Below are 6,000 nucleotides of genomic sequence, written 5' to 3'. Positions count from 1 at the left end.
CCGCGTGCCACGCACGCGCAGTTGGCGAGGGGCGCGCGCGGCGGGAGCGGCGGCCGCAGGAAGGAGGCGCCGCCGCCGCCATTGCGAGGGAGGGAGGGAGCGAGCGAGGCTGGTCCGCCCTCCCCCTGGTTCCCGCCCCTCCCCCCTTCCCCTCCCCGCCCCCCCGCCCCGAGGGAGAGCCGCGGCGCGGCGGGAGGAGGAGGTGGAGGAGGCGGAGGAGGGAGCCCGCGAGGGAGGGTCCGCCCGGCCCCCCGCCGCCGGAGCCGCCGCCGCCGCCGCCGCCGCCTCAGCCGCCGCTGGACGAGGAACAGCAGAACATGGCGCCGGGGCCGCCGTCGCCTCTGCTGGGATCCTGGAGGCCGGAGCCGCGCTGAGGGCGCCCAGCTGGTGAGTGCGCGAGCTCGCGGGCCCCGGCGGCGAGGCCGGGCGCCGCCCCGCTGCGGGGTCCAAGGGGAGGCGGGGACGGCGGGGCCCGGAGCCCGCGAACAATGGAGGAGCCGGAGGGGGAGGGGAGGGAGCGGCCCCCCAGCCCCCCGGGCCCCGCCGGCCCCGCTGCTTCGCGCAGCGGCCCGGCCCGCGGGGCCCGCTTGCCCTTCGGACCTGCCCCTGCTCGCCCCAGCCCTGCTGTCCCCGCGGCTGCCCCCACCTTCCGACCCATTTGGGATCTCGGTGCCTGCCTCGGCCACCCCCTCCTCACTTAAGCCACTCTTCTCCCAATTCTGCGCCTCCCCCTTCCCTTTTCCGCCCGTCAGTAGTGCCCTTCGCCCCTCCTGGACTCTGCGGTCCTCTAGCGACCCACCTCCTCAGTGACCCTTCTGCATTTCTGCATCCCTTGATTCTGGACCTTCACTTGGAGATTCGTGTCCGTCCTGCCCCTTCTTCGATTCCACTCACACCACCCTTGATCCGTTCCCTTCTTTGACCCGTCTACTGTTACCCGTCCTCTCTTGCACCCCCAGGAACTGTCCCTCTAAGACCTGCAGTTCCACCTCCTTCGAGATCCATCTGAGACCTTGTTCGTCTTGGCACTGCTGGCCCTAGGTCTTCTCCTTGGACTTAATTCCACCTCCTTGGGCCCTACTGCCCACTCGCGGAACCCCGTGCATCTCCCGGATGCCCCTTGCCTCTCCGACCCTTCCATGCCTCAGTTCAGTCCCCTGCCCCCTCTCGGACTGGGATGCACCATGCTTGCCTCTTCCCCTTCGCAGATCTGGCTCCCATTTGCCTTTCAGAGGCCCCCCCCCCCGGCCTTTTCCCCACTCTTCCAGACCTTTCTACCTTCCCGATCTGCCCTTTGCCCAATCTCAGATCTTGCTGTGCCCTCTTACCTGCTCGCTTTCCCTGACTCTGCCTTCCATGAAGCAGCCTCCTCCCCCTTCTGTGACCCTGCAGCTCTCATTTCTGCCATTCATTTCTCTGACCTCTCTAACTCAGCCTGTCCGCAGCCTCAGTGCTGCCCTGCAGGCCCCAGTTCTGTCCAGTGTTCTTGCGGTTTCCTTTCCACCCCACCTCCTCATTGGCACTGTTGAGCTGTCTCATTCATTCGCTCCCTCTTTCTTTGACCTGTTTCCCCTTCAGTTCTTCTCTGCTTGAGACCTGCTTCCAGCCTCCTCTTCGCTCTCAGTCCTCTCCTCTCTCCATTTTGGCCCTTCTTAGACTTGCCCTTTACCTCCCTAAATCTTTGATAACTTCTCTGATCCATCACCCCCTTTCCTTCCCATTCTGCTGCATCTCGCAGGCCTGCCCCAAATCCTTTTTGCACCTGCTCTTTCAGTTCTGCCCCATCTGCTGTAACATTTTCCTCCCAGCTCTGCCCCTTTTGGAGCTGTCCACTTGCTCCCCTATTTTTTCTTTTTTTTCTTTTTTTTTTTGGACTCATTTTAACTTTCCTATTGCTGTTCCCCTCTTGGAGTGGTTCTCTTTAATCCTGGTCTCTCTGTAACTGCATCCCACCCGTGTTACCTCTCAATACTTAAGTTTTCCACCTGACCTCCTCTTCCCCCCACCATTTTGATTCAGGCCTCGACCTCCAATCTCTCCTTTCATGTGTTCTCTCTCCTTTGTCCTGCTTTTTACCTCCTTCTTGAATTCTTCCCCCAGTTCTGCCCAGTGGTAGAGATGTCTTCTCAACCATTCTTTCTGATCATCGGCTGCCTCCCCACCCCCAGTTCCCTCTTGGAGCCATCTCAGTGGTTGGATAGATTCTCCTTCTCTTTTGATACCCGTTTCCCAATTCTGTTCTACCTTGACTTTCCTCACCTTTTCTTTCCCCTTGTGTCCTGCCAAGCGCCTTCTCTTCCCTTTTGGTTCCTATCAGGCTTGCTTTTTCCCAGCTCCCCACCCTTGACCCACCCATCCCCACTGAGTGCTCCCCGTTTCAGTCTTGTCTTCCTCTAGCCTCCAGTACTCAGCTTTGGAGGGGAAGGGGCTAGGTTGGATCCAGGGTTCTCTAGACTGTGGTTTAGACCGAAGATTCACTCAGCACCCGACCCTCAGGGTTTTATCCCCAAGGATCCTGTGAGACCTGGGTAGAATAGATGGGGGGTGGTTGGCTGGTTATTGCTGTCCGGAGTCTGGGAATGTCTGCCCCGTTTCCCCTACTTCTGTCAAGGTTCGTGGTGGTGAGGGGGCAGGTCTCTTTCCATTACCCTCCCCCGGACCTTTATTTTTCTCACTCCTGTCTCACTCCCCAGCCCCTTCAGATCCCTGGGCTTTGCAGCTTTGTGTCCTTCAGAACAGGAGAGTGCAGCAGCTCACAGGTTTTTTGTTTTTGTTTTTTTTTTTTCCTCTTACTTTCCCTTCCTCCTTCTCTGAGCTATTGTAAAGAGACAGTTGTACCCTTTCCCCACCTCCACCTCCAAGCCAGCACCCCTTGGGAGAACTTACAAGTGTGCTTTTTTGCCTCCCCCCCACCCCATGACAGTCTAATTTTTGTTTTACCTCTGGCTGGGGAAATGCTAGTTCTCAAGTTCTCTCCAGTCCCACCAGGGGTTATGGCCACATTTGGTGTTTACTGCTCTGGGGCTGCAGAAGCTGCAGTCTTGCCTTCCCTAATGGCTTCGGGTTGGCTGTGTGACCTTTGGGAGGGTGGGCTTATTTCTTTTCACCTCTGCCCCAGGAAGGCTCTGGCTTCCTGGTCTTCAAAATAATTAAGGCCTGAGTTTGGAAAGCCCGTTGCGGTTGTTTGTTGAAAGAGAGAGTGCCAAGTGTCACTCAGATTTCTGCCCTCTGGTGTTGCAGGCAGCCCCCAGCCACCGGAGCTGAATGCCTCTGGGCAGATCTGTGCTGGAGGGGGGGCGGGGTGGGGATGGGGGACTCAGTGGTGTACAAGGAGTCTGTGGGTGGGCCCTGACATTCCCCAAGCCTTGTGAGTGACCTGATTTGGTAGAGTGAGAAAAGGGTGCCAGGAACTGGCTGATACGATTGGATTTTTGGTCTTATTACCTGAGAAATTATTACCTTAGCTACCTTTTCTCAAGCTTTTTCTTTAGTGATTTTATGTTGGGAGTGGGGTTCAGGAAATTTACTCAGAGAAAGAGGTGTGTTTTACAGAGAAGCCATCTAACCATTTTCTGTCCTTAATTTGGGAGCGGGAACCTTTGCATGTTATGGGTTTATTTATTTTATTTCTTAAGTAAATCAAAAGCCTGATTTTTTTTTTTTTTTTTTTTTTTTTTTTTTTTTTTATCCCTGTGGCCTAGGGCAGTTGCATATTAAAGCAGCCATCCAGCTGTGGAGGAGCATTTACTGGAAGGACTTTTATTTCTTAACTGAGCTCTGATCAAACTTTGTTTACTTCAGCACTTATTTAGAAATAGTTCTACGAGAACACTTGAAATAAAAAAGCATTCACTGTTATCTGCAGAACTGGACTATTGACTCATCAAAAGTTAGGACATTTGTATATGATACAGTGAGGGGGGCTAGATGGTACATCCATTTGGTTCTTTAGCTTCTGACTTCTTAGGTCTTAAATTTTCTGCCAAGCAGAGTCTGGCAATTTTAATTACCTATAGCATGTGTCTTCACCATTATTGACTTGAATTTTGGTTCATCTTCCTGTTGGTTTCCATTCATTTTTTAATTTTGGCCTTGTGAATTATGATTCATTCTCTGGATTTATTTTAGAATTTGTTTTCCACGTTGGTATAAATAGTTGTTTTTTATTCTTAATGGGGAAGTGATAGCTAATTAAGAATTAAAACAACTGTGTGTGCAGCATTGCTTAAATTTGTGTTTCAGAGTTTTGACATCACTGGCAGCATAGAAAGTTTCTCCATGCCCAAACCCTAAGTTTACATAATAGGAAGAGAAGAGACAGAAGAACAAAGCTGATTTTTCTTCCTAAACTGGTAACTGATGTTACAAAGATTGTCAGATTTCTCTGATGGTAGCAGAGGCTCCAACCTCGGTGTCAGCATTTGCTTTCATGATGGAATTGGGTGCTACAGAAATCTGAGGTGGTAGCCTTGGCCTTCTGGAACAGTTAATATGCCAATTGGGAATGGGATGGGGAGCAGGAGATGGCGGTAGATGACTGTTTTCAGCCTAGTAACATGTCTTAAGGTCTCCTGCAGTGCCTAGAAAATTCTTGTAATACTAGTCTGATCAAAGTTCTTCCCTTGCTGTTTTTCTTTTTGAACTGTCCTTTTGACCATTTTCCCCTTCCCTTGCCTATTTTCTCTTTTTTTCTTGGCACGATTAAGGCCAAAGCATTTAGGACAATAAAAAAAAAAAAATCAGAAAAGTCATTCTTCTTGATACAGGTTACATGGAAGAAGTTGTCCACGTGCAGATCCTTTGGCCTGATGGTAACTTTTGGCAAAGGACAATCTGGGAGGAGCGAGGGTTTCACAGATGACTGTAAACTGTAGCCTCTCAGGTGTTTCTGTGGTCTCTTATGTGATGAGGAGACACATGAGGTCAATACAGTTGGAGATTGATGAGGTGAGAGTGTTTGTCCATCTCCCTCTAGGCTCTGCTCTCACATCTTCAGTCTGCGAGGTGGAGGGCCTTCTGAGAGGTGTGAAGCCACCTGCAGGGCCTTCCTGTGATCTGCCTTGACTGTTGTCATTCCCCACCTGGGTGTCTTAATTTACCCAGCCAGTGTGACGTTTTATCGATCATCTAGTCTAGTTGTTTAAAATTTCTTTTTCACACTGTATGAAATACATAAACTTGGAGAGTCTTTGCTTGAAGAGGGAAAGCGATTAGCAGAAATCCCTTGGGTTTGGACAACACAGTTTGAAGACCCGTGCCTAGTCTAGCCTCCTCATTTACAGATGGGAAAATGAACTCGCACAGGGCATGGTGACAGGCTTCCTGTCATAATTGAAGGCGTATTGGAAATACGGGCAGCAGACCTTCTGGTCTAGGCCTTAACCTGATTAGTGGGAACCGTGAACAAATCACTTCACTTCTCTGGGCTTCACATTCCTAGTCTGAAGTCTAGTGTGCTGTCCAGCTCTGATTTTAGATTCTTGTTGTCCTGGACCCCATACCAAGTTAGAGCTGGGATTGGGACTGGACTCTTGGTGCTGGTCTTAATCCCACCCCCACCTCTTTCCCTCCCCTACATCAAATCCTGTAGCCTGGAATTGGGGGGTAAGGAAGGGCCCTTTCTCTGGGAGATGCAGTAAAACGAATTGGATTGCCTTTGTCATATACTTTTTCAAACATAAACACTATCTCTTTTTCAGCTATTCATGTGAAAATTAGAGTTTATCATTTTGGGGGAGAGTGGCATCCAGATTGTATTGACTGCATAACTTAAAACCGTACACCGCTTTTAAAAGCAATATGGAATCTTTCAAGCTGAGTCATTGTTGACCTAGGCTCTCAAATAGCAATGTCTGAATAGTACTTGAATTGCTGGTATTAAGAAGTGCAAACAAATCATCATGTTCATCTTCCTGAAAGTTTATTTTTATTTAATTTTTGATACAGTGCTTTAATGAGGCTTCATCTATGAAGAATTCTTGAAAATAACTTTCGGCATCT

At 50.7% G+C, this 6,000-nt stretch overlaps 1 protein-coding gene across 1 annotated transcript in view; it reads left to right on the top strand.

The window, feature by feature from the left end:
- The first annotated feature begins 253 nt into the window (after positions 1-253).
- ARHGAP35 (Rho GTPase activating protein 35) overlaps positions 254-6,000 on the top strand; it is a 122,765-nt gene continuing 117,018 nt past the window's right edge. Inside the window, exon 1 of the mRNA XM_058707645.1 lies at positions 254-387. The gene's annotated coding sequence lies outside the window, so the exon portion shown is untranslated. The remainder of the gene's footprint in view (positions 388-6,000) is intronic.

Source organism: Neofelis nebulosa, chromosome 17, assembly GCF_028018385.1.
Source record: "Neofelis nebulosa isolate mNeoNeb1 chromosome 17, mNeoNeb1.pri, whole genome shotgun sequence".
Classification (NCBI taxonomy): domain Eukaryota; kingdom Metazoa; phylum Chordata; class Mammalia; order Carnivora; family Felidae; genus Neofelis; species Neofelis nebulosa.
This window is presented reverse-complemented; position numbering and strand designations above follow the sequence as displayed.